Here is a 13,778-nt window from a genome sequence, read left to right as displayed (position 1 = left end):
GAAGACAGCTGACACTGCACAACTTTTAGAAGGGGGGCAAAAGATTAAAAAATCAATATTCAGGATACAGACAAGTTTATGAGGAACAGATTCAGATGAATTCTGAGCTGACATCCAGCACATGGTTTATGCAGCAGAGGGAAATGGTAGATGTGACAGAATTTAAGTGTGGTGTGAAGAACAGTCAAAATACAGCCTTTTTAAATCAAAATGACAGTCCTTCTCTTTAATTTGATGTATAAAAAAACCTCTCTGTAATCTTTGCAGGCTATAGAGAGTTCAAGGATGACCTTGTTGTCTGGTCAGTTGAAAAGTAATCTTCTGAAATGCTTACCATGCCATAGGATAGCAACAATGGGAATGGGAGAGAACTGAGGGGAAAGAACAGGGCAAAGCCAAGCAAAGAGCAATAGGAAAAAACAGAGTTCATTTTGGACAATCCTAGTGAATCGTTATGTGTTTGCTTCCATAATGTTACATTCTTAATATTCCAGAAATAACAGAAAAATACCTGGTTTATATGCCTTCCAAGATGCTACAACAGATTAAAGAGAAATGGTAAATTCTTTTGATAGAAAGTGCCCTGGACATACTATGTAGCTTAAAGAATAGGAAGGATGCAAATCCTTCCGAGAAGCAAATGCCTTACAGTCCCAAATGATATGAATGACAAAGTTCTATTAACTTCAGTATTGTGATCTGCAATCTTGAATAAGTATTTCATTGTCTTCTGGAGGGGACATGATGGCATCTGAAATAGCAGTGCTTCACTTTCTGCTTTGCAGAACACTGGCATTTCTGAGCATCCTGGCAATGAAATGGAGAAAGCTGTCTGGATACTGTAGGTAAATGCTATGCAGAAAATTATTTTATTAAATTAAAAATGACTTCACAATAAAAATAAGTTTTGTGAAAAAAATGATGGCATGGTTAAGGTATTTTTTATTTATGCGCTTAATTTCATGGTAAAATTGCACTTACACATTTTCAGGGAAATACTGAGACTTAAAATAAGACATTTTAAAAAATATTCTAATTGATAAATTGATAGATTTTCTATAAACATATCACAAAAAGAAGGTAAAGTTGGTTTATTTGGAACTACGTAGGATAAAAATAATACTGATATTTCAAAATGAGTTTTAATTCCCTGTTAAGTGTAACATTGCATGCCAGTGAGGCCACACATGTTCATTAAGGCCTGATCCTCATGGTACTTAATAATACACCTATTAACTTTAAGCACATAACCAAGTTCATTGTAATCTCAGTTAAAATTAAACCTGTGCCTTACTGCTTGGCTGAACTAGGGCCTAAGGCTAACTGGATCTTCAGTACAGTTTTTGTAATATTCTTAGAGGAGCCGTTGGAGTCAGGACCCGGTGAGGAGCAAAGGAGAGCAGCAGCTCAACTTACAGCTGAGGTGCTTGAATGTCAGACAAGGTCTTTGGGCAGCGAGGAAGAGGCCGGCTGGCTTCCAGTGCAAAGGGAAAAAGGAAAACGATGTCCACAGCACTTCCCTGAGAGCAAGGGATGGAGGGGAGAGGAAATTAGATGGATTTGTACATAGTGCAGGAGCAAGAAAGAGCACAGAGGATTCTTCAGAGTATTGGAATTAACCTTCAGGTCTAATGTTCACATAGTTTTCAAATCACACTTAGCTTGGTGTGTTCAAGGAAACAGCTGGCAAATGAAAATATAAAATTTTGCCCTAAGAAATAATATTTTCCTTATATTTTCTGTAAAATTGGCAGCATTATTTTAAATACCTTTTAAATGCCTGTAAGCACCAGTGAAAAGCTGTTTTACCTGGGGAGTTAAACATCAGCTTTATGCTACAAAGACAGCTGCCGATCCTTCAGGATTTAAAGAAGGTAAATAATTTTGTACATATTGGCAACACCACTGATGAATATTTATTTGCGTATGTAAAGATAATCACATGTATGAATGCCTGTGGTGTTGGGCACTTAAAACGTCCTAATAATAAAACCGGGTGTGTGGGGGTCAGATCTAATTCTACAAGGGTGGTGAACATTTCATAGCATGTGCAAAGACTGACTTTTTATAGCTTTAAACAGAAGCAATTTCCAGGAGTCAATACTTTTGTTCCTTTGTATTTTTCTTAAATGAAATGGTCTCTACTTCTGTTTCAACACTGATCATCATTAGCCTCAGAAATCACTCTGCAATTAATGAAAGTCTGAATTCTTCATGTTCTCTGAGCAAAACCTTAATATAAACAAACAATGCAAACTCATTTCAAGGTAATTAATATGCTAGCATAATTTATATCTGTTTAATATCTAACATACAACTGTAACAGGCAAGTTTCTGTTCTCACTGTTGTCTTCCTGTTGCTGAAACTTGTACGCTGGAAACTCAACAGTCAGCATTGGTCTAAAGTAACTTAAAAGCAATGTGCAGTAACTCTTTTACTGAAGCCTTTTGTCTGAAGCAGCCAAAAGCAATAGTCATTGTCTTTCTTTAGATTTTGGACAGATAGAAATCTCATTAGGTTTCTCAGGCCATTTACATTTCTAAAGCTCAGAAAGTTAAACGAGAAGGGGAGAAGAATCCTCCTGCCAGAACACAGCTCAGAGAGGCTGCCTGCAGCAGCAAAATACTCAGTAGGTGTTTTCATGAATGGTCATGAAGAGGGAGGGACAAATATCCTACAGTTTCCCCCAGTAACTGAGTAATCCTCCAGGGAAGCAATGCCTCCGTACTCCTGCAGTGCATGAATCAGCAATACAGTGTGTGGGAGAATTGTTCTCTTTTTTATAGCTCACGATATAAATTGGAGAATTTGCAAAAAAAGTTTGCAGATTTACAAGTGCAAACTTCTGTAGAATTTTTTTAAGCTCTACTGTAAATATGAACGTGGCATTATAACTTCTGCTGTGCATTGGGAATGGGAAAGGGAAATATAATTTGCTACATCTGCTCTATACTGAGAGGGCAGAAAAGATGAGTTTTAAGAAGACTTTAATTCTGTCTTCTTAGTTTCTAGTGCTTTCCTCAAATGTATGGTATAAACACCATCCCTGAGAGCACTCCCAGGTTAAAGAGAAAAGCAGCATGAATGTAACAGACCCGCCAACTCCTTGGCTTTTCTTTGGTGCTCTGAGTGTGCACAGTCAAGGATTACTGTGCCTGAGTGACCCAACAGTGTGTTTTACCCACAGCAAGTACTATCCTCAGTTTGCACGTGAAAAAAAAACGAAACATAAAATAGTTACCTGAATTATCCTCCATACATCAGCTAATCTGTGGCAGATCTGGGCATTAAACTTCGACCTTCTGAATCCTGATGCTGTGCTTATCAACCTAGGCAGTTTCCATCCCACCTAGCCTTTGGTACATAATATCTGCTAACTGTTCCCTGTACCAGAGAGCTACAGGAAATGCTGCAGGAATTTGCTGGACCTAGGATTTCCTTTGTCCTGTGTCTGATTATTTTTATTGATGACTAGTTACAATTCCAGAAGGATATGCATCTCAAACTCCTTATGTTTGCATCCTTACCTTTATTACGTTGGTATGTAAGCATATTACTGCATTACCATCACTGAATTATGCATTCAGTTAGTAGCTGTTCTGATTAGCTATATGCAGATATGGGTTGAAATACAATGGAAAGCTGTATCTGTACATATAGTAAGGGATGACTTAGTGTTACTTACACTTGAAAAAGGAGGGCTTTCAGAAAGAAACCTTTTTTTTTTTTTTTCTGAAAAATGGCATTATATGAAATCAGAATTAGTCTTGTGAACAGCCACAAGGAATCAGCCAGAGAGCTATTTCACTTTCAGACTATCGCTTCACTTGGGGTCTATCATATATAGGTCTCCATCATGTAAAAAAACCTTGAGATTTACAAATAGAGTGTCCTCACACTACACAGGTTAGATTGAACTCTCTTCCCATTTCTTTTAAAATGAATTTTAACATAATTTGCAAAACTTTCTTCTTCATAAAAGCAGGTTTTTAGATTTTGAAGAGATGTCTATCCATGTGTATATGTCTGATCAAGGATTCTATGAAGCAATTGCTGGCAAAACTCAAAGATTTAATAGTGTTAAAGCCTAATAAAAGTTTTCCAACTGTTTTTCCTTTCTATCGCAATACAACCCTTTCCTGCATTCTGTGCTGCATTTGCCTCTATCATGATTTGGAATATGCCACAGGAATGCAGCATACACAGGCCAAGTATTAAATAAAAACTCTATGTTATACCAGTGGCACTGAGAATGACAGCTTGCTAAGAAACTAATTCTGATAACACTGTCTAGGTAGCAGCAATGGCAATGAATTTCCTAGATGATTAAAGTTCTTGATGAAAAACATTTTGGAAAATGGGGTTCTGGTGAAAATGAAAAATTTCCTGTGGAATTAATGTTCTTAACATCAACGATAGGATTTCTATAGGGAATTCTGAAACAGAACAACAGCTGTTAACCGAATGGTTTCACTTTGATATTTAAACCATTCCCCTACCTTTCTCCTTTCTCACCTTTCGTTTTCAAAGCAGCAATGAAACTCTAAAATAATATATTGAAAATGAGCAAAAGGGAGATTTCTTACTGAAAAGTGAATGTAGTGAATATTACTTTTTTCAAAGTTTCTCCATGATCTGAGCAGAACTGAAGAAATGCAGCCTATCATCAGAAACATCCCATGGGCACAAACTGGGATTTTTGATAAGGTGTAGTCCCTCTTTGGGCTACTGAGTTGTCTCAGGGAGACTAGTCATGAGTCAACTCCTTAGCATATCAACAACATATCAGCTGCTGAGAGAGTTCAGATCATTAAGTACTAATTCCAGGAGTTTCAGTGAAGATATTATTGTTTACTAGAAATGCCTAAAGCTCTGTGTTCTCAGCACTGAATATCATGTCTAATGATACTCAGAATTTGTAACATTTTTACTTGTATGGGTGAGCCTTTGTTTTTCTTTAGCAGCTGGGGAATTAGGGAGTTAACGTAAAGGTAAAACTCAATCACAATATAAATAATAACATATAATGTGCTTCCATAAATCATTTTGTGTATCAGAAATTGCCAGTGGCTACTTTCATGTAATGTAGACTTTTGACAACATAGCCCAGTCCTTTTCCCTGGGTTCAGTCTCTCATATGGCTATTTAATTTGTGATTACAAAACACGTGACTATTTGAGCACTCAGATATATTCAGAACCCAAAGCAGGTTCTGGCTGTTTTATTCACTATCAGTATAGCATCATAAACAAGTTGTGTACAAATTATCTAAGTTATCATTAGTCAGAGCCATGGTCTCCCAGTGTCAGTAGTGAAATGAAAAATATGAAACTTATACCTCCATATCTCTCAAGGAAGTGAAATCTAAAGGTGTTTTTATTTTATTACAGTATTGGGTGTTTTATGCTAAGAAGCTATGGGTCCAGATTCTCTTCTGATGAAAAACAAGTAAAAGGCTGAAATTAATGAATTTGCTTTACTCTAGACTGGCCAAGGTTGAAGCCACAGTTCTTAAGGAAATACATTGTAGACATTGCTATCATCTTATTTTTCATCCAGTTCTTAACAGGTGAAATATTACTTTATTTCCCAGGCTTTCATCTTAACAGTGATACTCCTTTTGCTTGTACAACACCCCAGAACAATATACAATGAACCTGCACGGCTCTATTAGCATGTGTTATGTGTCAGAAAAAAATGTTGCAAAACTATGTAGAGCCTAGATTTAAGGTTGCAGTGTTTACACACAGAAGAAGTCTGCCCAGCAGATGAGCAGTGTTGCCCCAGTCTGTCCGACCTTTTCCTGTGTCTCATCTGTACCTCCCAGGACTATGGCAGAGCCCTGAGTCACATCCCACTCAGGCAAAGGAGACAAGTGACTTAGATTCACTACTTGGGTTGGAGTAGGCATCTCAAAGAGATACATGTCCTCCACACACTCCCATTTACTTCTTTCTAGGACACTAGGAGTTATCAACCATTCACGCAACCTGTTTTCTAACATTCGGTCATTAGTAGAAAATCAAGTTGCCCCCCCCCTCACCCGTCTTCTGGACGGACCAGGATGTCTGATCCACCAACCATGGGGGAAGCAGGAGAAAGCAGCAGGGAAAGCAGGGTGTCCAGGCACCCTGGGCAGCTGAAGCTGCTCTGGATCTCACTGCTTTGGTCCTCCCCACTTGCCAGCCCTGTGCCGAGCCACTCCACTGCATGGCCTGGCAGGCAGCTGGCTGGAGGCAGGTGGGTTTGCATAGGGTTTGTGGGAAGGCAGGAGGGGACCATGTGGAGTGGCAGGCCAAATTCTCATGAACAAAAGCTTGCATAGTTAATAAATCTTTCACTTTTTGCTTTAAATTATCTTTTCATTTGCATCCCAAATCATGTTTACCAGAAACATTTTTTTAACAAATTATTTTTAGTCTGAGAAATTAAAGACGGTGAGTCAGATAGTGTTCAGCTCCGTGTGTTATGCTGAGCTACCACAGAGGACAGCCCATTTTTGCACAACAGCAACACATTTTCCAGGTCTTCCTAAGCTTTATTTTCAATTCTGTTGTTTTCTTTCTGTGGAAAGATATTTCTATAACAAGACTATATTGCAGTGGGGAATGCAACAGGGTTATATGGAGAAGATTTTTATTAAATCATAATGATATATATAGATAAACAGACCAAAATTTTGTCGGAAGATAAATCCCATTCTTAAAGTCTACAGTACATTATTAGACTTGCAGCACACAGGAGCTAGGGAAAATCTACTGAACCATGTTAAATTATCTTACAGAATATCTGTTAGTGAGAAATCTTTATAGTTGATTTTCAACTGAATAATGGGTTTGATTTTAAAATACAACACATTCATTGCTTACCTATAAGATAGCCTCATGAATCCTAGAGCATAGTTGTTAATAATATTGGGATATATAACTGTATAAACAGTAACAGTATGATTTCTGTGTACTATACTTTTGACTATCTAAGGCTCCTCCTATTTGTAGGTAGGCATTATTTACTGAGTTGAGCAAAATGTTAAGGAGGCATGAAAACACACTCAAACATATAGAACAAGTTTTTCAGTAAGTTTCTTAGTTATTTTGTTCTCTTTCTCTTTCTGTTTGCCTCCTGCCAGAAAATACAGGTGATTCAGGCAACTTTCAGACTATACTCTTTCATTCTTCCTCTTGATCGCATAGTTTTTCTAGATTAATATAGAGACATTTCTAAGTTTTTATTTTAATTTTTACCAAAAAAAATCTTTTACATAAGAACTGAATCCTATTTTATCATTCTAATTCTAGGATTTATCTCATTTCTTCTGCTGTGCTTTTATAATCCCACTCTGCAAATGAGAAAAATGGGAGACTAAAAAACACATAACAAGTTCCATAAAATATTGAAATTCATGTATTGAAGCTACAGGTTCACTCCAATTGAATATTTATTGTAATAGAGAAAGAAAGATAAAGAAGAATGAATATTATTTGTGCTTTAACAAGGATGTGAGCTTCATTCTCTTTATCTTTAGTCACCTGACCTAAAATATAGTTCTTTATGAGAATTTCAGTATCAGTAAAATTGTTCCAAGATTACCAGCTATCATATAGTAACTTATCTTTTGCCAACAGTTTTTGCTCTTAGTGATCATTAATTCTTAGCTATTAAATATTTTTTCATATATGGAAAATATTACTCTGGTCAGAATACTTCTTAATCACAAAATTGCAAGATTCTCAGGCATTACTGTGTTTTAAATGCATTTCAGTTGTAACATTTTTAAACATAGTGCTTTTGCTAGTTACACTGTGCTTTTCTTGAATTTGGAAATCACAGTGTGTATATGTTCATGGTGACTAATTCTGTATCATTGCAGATTCCGGAAGCACAAATGCGTTCTTTCTGAAACCTCTGAGTTAGTGAAGGTCTAAAATACAGTTTTTTCTTTAAAAAGTTTTCATTTTAGAAAGTGACTAATGATGTCCTGTGGGACTATATATTGGAATGATTTCCTTAAGCTTACCCAAAGTAAGAGAACACAAGTTGACGCCTCTGGTATCAATTAATTATTATTTTTTTAAATAAAGAAGTTGTAAGTATCCAAGTATTCGCTCAGCCTTAATCAAAGTTTTGTAACTACAAAATTACCCTTTGATTTTCATAACACTTTATGCTGAGTAATTTCCAGCACAGTGGGGAGCTCCATTCTTAAGAGAGAAGAGCAAGTTTGTTCTAGAAAGAAAGATTAAGGACATGTATATAGGCTGCATATTTATAGTGGTTTCTGGTTTTCCTTACTCTAAAAAGTTAAATGATTAACAGTTTTATTTACTGGCTAATTAATGAAACAATGCAACCAGAACACAAGATGTGTTTCAGAGGAAAGCCAGATTTTGGAGTTTTCCTTTAGTTATACGATAACAGAAAAAAAAAAAAAAAAAAAAAAAAACAGAGTTGCAGGAGATCACAGAATAAATATGAGTAAAAAAAATCTCACACTGTAGCTAAACAGGCAAATCTTACTCTGGGTTGCATTCACAAGAGCTGACAATGATGTGGGAGGTAATTATTCCATCTGCTTGATCCCAGTAAGAAGGAAAACATTTTTGTCCCTTCTGTTGCTATAAAATGTTATTGCAAAGAAGACGATTATAAATTGTTCTTTGGGGCCAATGGAGTAAGAAGAAACATAAATTATCTTAAACTTCAGCAAAAGTGATCTCACTGAGTATAGGAGAAAGCTTCTGTTTGGCAGTTAAAGCACAGAAAGTGTTCTGTGGAAGCTGTGAAGTCTCCTTCACTGGAGATCTTTAGAATGGGTTAGACAAACATCTGTCAGAAATGACCTTAGTGTAGACCATAGACCAGCCTCAGTCCAAAGGACTGGAGTAGCTGATCTTCTGAGGTTTTATATTTCTGCTCTTCTAGGAATCTGAAACATCTGATTGAGTTTACTACCAGCTGTATCTTTTGTTACACTTCCCATTGCATAAACTTCTTTCTTGTTGCACAGATTTCATGTTTATAATACCATGAGTGTACAGGGACTCAATGAACTTCCTGTTATTCAACTAATCTTCTCACTGCTGTATTTCTGGGGACAAATTTCCAGTTCCCCTCTCTAATTGCATGTACTCAGTCAGTAGCTAAACTGTTTGCAGACATGCATATTGCAGTTTTGCCTTCAAAACATAAAGCTGGAAGGAGTGACTAGTAATCTAATTTATCCAAACACCTGGGAAAGGGATATTTTGTAAATTTTGTGGTTACAACAAAAGACTGGCTTTATCTCAGCTCAGACTTGTGACAGTGAAAGACCTTGTTTTTCAAAGTAAGCAGCAACTTAGAGCCCTGGCATCCAGTCCAAGTGCTGACTCCTGCCTCTCTCCTGGTTGTGCTCCTACTACCAGAATCAGCATCTTTCTACTGTCAGATATCCCATCTTTTCCTTTGGCAGCAGGATCAAAAAAGATGTGTTATTTTCAGAGTTTGTCCTGTAGTACAATCATGAGTATGAAACTGCTAGTTAAACTCCTCAAGGCATTTGGGGAAAGGTTCTTGGAAGTGTCAGTGTTGCTACAGATGTGTTACTGTGCTACAGTGGCTCCTCTTGGTATAATTAACCACAGTCTGAGCGATGCCTGCAGGCCCTCTGTGAACTGGACAGGTCACAGGCAGCTGCCTCACAGCATGGTAGGGACAGACCCACACACCTGTCCTATCTCGAAACACATGTTTTACTTTGGAGGTGCAGACAATGGCAGCTCAGAGCAATCTATGATAATTCCATGGAGACATGACACCTGGGTTGCTCTCCCTTGTCATCTACATGCAATCCCTGGGACATCATTGGAATCTTAAGTATAAGAAAGCTACAGTCATCAGAGGACTTAAGACTCTCAGTTTGAAAAGTACAAAAAAAAAATAACTGAGACTTCAACTTATCTTTGCTACTTTCATCATCAAAATGCAATATTTTGCTTTTCCTTATTTTAGAGTTGTCCAAATCCACAATCACTTATGTGCTCATTAGCAAAGTCTCTAAGTTTTACCTTTGAGTATGCCAGAAATAGCTCATTTTTAACAATATCCAGTTCTCAGGAGCCAGTTTCATGCATAACTCCCTGAGCTTTGCAGAAGTCCTCTGCATCTCTCTTGCCCTACTGACAAACATTTTCAGTGCACATCTATCAGATAAGGCCCTGCGCAAATTATAAAGGTTGGTGGTAGTTGCAGTACCTCAAATCTATAACGACCTTCAAGAGTTTGAGTCCTCACAGAAGAAAGAACAAGGTCCAGAATAAGTTTTCTAAGAGAGTACCTAACAATAGGCTGAAGTGGAGTTTTCTTAACTTCCACTTTCCAGGGAATAATTACGTATTCATTAGATCAGAGGCAGGAAAGAACAAGATGAGAATAATACCAAGTGGCTAAGGCTCTTGAGTAGAAGAAAGCCTTAGGTTTCTTGTGGAACAGAGTACCTTTTCAAATATTTAAATTTAGAATTGGAGGAGAGAGCAGAAAGTGCTATTCTCCTCTTCTCCCAGATGAGAATCATAAGAAAGTAATGAGCTATAGTGGCATGTTCATTCTTGTCTTTTTTCTAGGGCACAATGAATATTTAAAGAGTCTACGAGGATAGATACAGCTTCTACAAGATAGGCTGAGAACAATCTTTGCTTTCCCATCCCAGGGTAGCATTGGCTCTAGTGGTTTGGGAGAGAAAAATGTAGGTTCAAGCACCCTAGTTTGCACTTAGCTCGATTCTAGTTTTACTTTTTCTGCATAAATACTCAGATAAGTCCATCTGTGGAAGAGACCCACTGCTAAGGCCAGACTTTGTGAGAAGGACAAGGGCAGAGGGGCCCCACACCAAGGGGAAATTGGGTGGTTTGAAATCAGTATGGGAGTAGGGGCCTCCCCACAGGCCAAGATGTGATCTAAATTTTGTCAGTTTCTGTTGGTTAATGTGCTGTCTGCTTAGCTTGCTGGCTTTGGGGGAATTGTATGCCTAGAGCCTACATTTTCACATCTGAAGTAATACATGCAATTAGCTACGTAACTCAGGGGTGAGGTATCCTGATAGCTGGGTCCTTTAATAGTGAGTTAAAACTTGCTTGTGAGCCTAGCTCTGGATTTCACATTTTCAGGTTCCACTCCTGCCTGTATTTCAGGAAGGAAAGCCAGAAGAAATGTTGCTATTTTATATTGTTGCTAAGATCTCAAGGTTTCTGGACATCTTCCAGAGGTGAGTGTTAGCTCAGCGGGTCAGTTGCCAAGAAAACTCTGCTTCTTGTACATACAGGTTTTACTCTTGTGATTCATGGTGTCATTTATTTCAATGGATGTGGCAATCATGAGAGATTATGGCCAGATTTACACTGCCCTTCAGGTAACGTGAATCCGACGAGTTGAAATCTTGAATGGGAGCTGGTATTTATAATCTAGTCAAATAAGATTTAGGCACCAATTAAGTTCTCACATGAGCCCTCTTAGTAGTTGTTACTTACAACTGCATGGCTAACCAGTCTGAAGCCATTAAAGCTGATAGTTTCGGGGTTATATATAGAAGATTTTCCACAACAGTCACAAAATTATGTGGCCACAAATGGGCCACAAGTCCACATTGGAGACGACTGTCTGCAGTCATGCACATGAAAGAAACTCTTTCCTGGCCATGCATCGTTGAGCATTCAGACACAGAGCGAGGCATTTTCAGTGTTTATTCAGTTTCCCAGAGAAAGAGGAAACAAACAGGTCCTTGTCGAAATGAAAAAATTATTGAAATAAAAGAAAATATTTGTTAAAAAAAGACTGTCTTTGATCTGGAAAATGAGCTTGAACAAAGCATTTCATCTCTTCAGAACTGTCTAAAAGTGAGTGATTCAGTTCCATTTGAAAATACTGTATCAAAGAGAAGAATATTATCTTTAAATTCTTGTTCACCATGCCATTTCTGACTGCTCCCAGGGTTGCAGAAACAGTCAGCATCAGCAGGGTGAATCATCTGCCCTGTCTACAGCCCTGTTTGGCAAACTGCACCTAAATATCTCCTGGGACACTGCTCCAGTTTGAATGTTCATTCCTACTAGAGGCCATAGCTAAAATAAGGAACATCACATCTGCAATGTACATTTATTCTGCTGTCTGACAAAATAAGAGTAGATGAATATAAAACAGTCTTTGTGGGGTGGAAGGCAGGATGTTTGGGGAATGAGGATATCTGAAGAATCTTTTAAACTTTCTAAAGGCTGGTGAAAAGCATGAGGCAGAAGTGTGGTCAGCAGAGGAATTTATGTGGAAACATGCTGGACTCTTTGCAGGAAACACAAAAAGGTTTATATATTTGGAGTCAAAGATTAAGTCAAGGGTGAACCCACTCTAGTGGAGTTTATTCCTCACTTCTAATTTGGGTAGTTTACTCACCTCTCACATATGCTAAATAAGAAAATTTATCCACACTTCATTTTCTATTACTCAGTTGTTTGCAAAGTCACTAACCTTTCATTGTTTCTTTCTTAAGGATACTGAATTTATCCCAGGACTAGAAGCTGACATTCTAGGAACTTTATAGTATGAAATATGCCATCTACTGAGTGAAGTAACTGTAGTGGAAAAAAATGTCATTTTCTAAGAGGCTGTTGAGCAGTGTGCAGCTAAATCTGGTGAAGAACTGAATGCTTGCATTTTCGATTGATGTCAGCTCTCAGGACATCTTCTTATAAATGGGAAGCTGTCTGAAGAAGTATTGCAGACTGGCAATGAGTAGGCAGATTTAAAATAGATTAAGAAATTAATGACATAAGGGAACATATATCCTGAAAGGATGATGTTTTTAATACATCTTGATACTTTACTATGTATTCAGAGCCACTCTACTAAGTGTATTGAGGGTTTTTGCAATGTTTATAACCAAGAAGCTGGCTACATCAGTCCTACAACACAAAATTATTGTAATTGTTCTGATAGGCAGGTAATTTTGAGGTTCTTTTTCCCATTAAAAGTCCTAATAAATGGATTATCAGTGTGAGCACATCTCTAGTCATTCTTCTGTGACTATCTGAGATTACCTCATCTAGAGAGAAGGAAAGACATTAATTCTGTTGCTTCCAAGGGTGTCCCATTGAATCAGTCCATTCCTTTCTTGACAGGCTGCTTTCTATATATTATCCCCTATAACAGAACACAATGGACCTTGAACTAACAACTCTATCTAAAATTACATGAAATCTCTGTTACCTGGAATCAGTGCATTCGTTAAGTGAAAGTCACCTTGAAATGCTCTGAATGTCCTTGATGCCCTCAAATATGCATTTGATTCCCTAATTCAGTGATCATTTCTTGTAATAACATCAAGGGAAATACACAAGAAGAAGAAAAGTGTTAATGATGGCTCACAAGGGGAGGTTTCCAGAAGCAGTTTGATCAAACGAATTGAAGTCGGTTCCTGTTTAAGACCAGGAATAAATTGCAGAGCTCTTTTTAGCTATTCCAGTTTGTGACTCACTGTGCAAAGCAATGTTGGCTCTAAGATATCTTTCTGTTTCGCCCAGCAATAGAACTAGCCCGGGAACTAAAAAGCAGCAGGATGCAGGGAACTATCAGCTATGAAAAATCTCACAATCTATGGAACTTCTTAAAATAATAAACTGAAGCACCAAAAAGACAAAGTTTTCACTTTTTTTTTTTTTTTCTAAAGAGGCTTTTGGTTTTCCTTAATTTCTTCTCCAAATGAAATTTACCACAGAAAATGTAGCCATTTTTCAGTTCATTGTAGGTTGAC

The 13,778-nt window shown here is 37.5% G+C and overlaps 1 long non-coding RNA gene across 3 annotated transcripts in view; it reads left to right on the top strand.

The window, feature by feature from the left end:
- LOC141949860 (uncharacterized) overlaps positions 1-13,778 on the top strand; it is a 47,806-nt gene that overhangs the window by 12,356 nt on the left and 21,672 nt on the right. Inside the window, exon 3 of one of the 3 annotated variants that reach the window (XR_012630871.1) lies at positions 786-919. The exons of the other annotated variants lie outside the window; for them this stretch is intronic. This is a non-coding gene — a long non-coding RNA (uncharacterized LOC141949860). Of the gene's footprint in view, positions 1-785; positions 920-13,778 lie in introns of those variants that run through there. 3 annotated transcript variants of the gene reach the window in all.

Source organism: Strix uralensis, chromosome 1 (assembly GCF_047716275.1).
Source record: "Strix uralensis isolate ZFMK-TIS-50842 chromosome 1, bStrUra1, whole genome shotgun sequence".
NCBI lineage: Eukaryota > Metazoa > Chordata > Aves > Strigiformes > Strigidae > Strix > Strix uralensis.
Note: the sequence above shows the minus strand (reverse complement) of the source record. Positions and strands in the feature narration are given on the sequence as shown.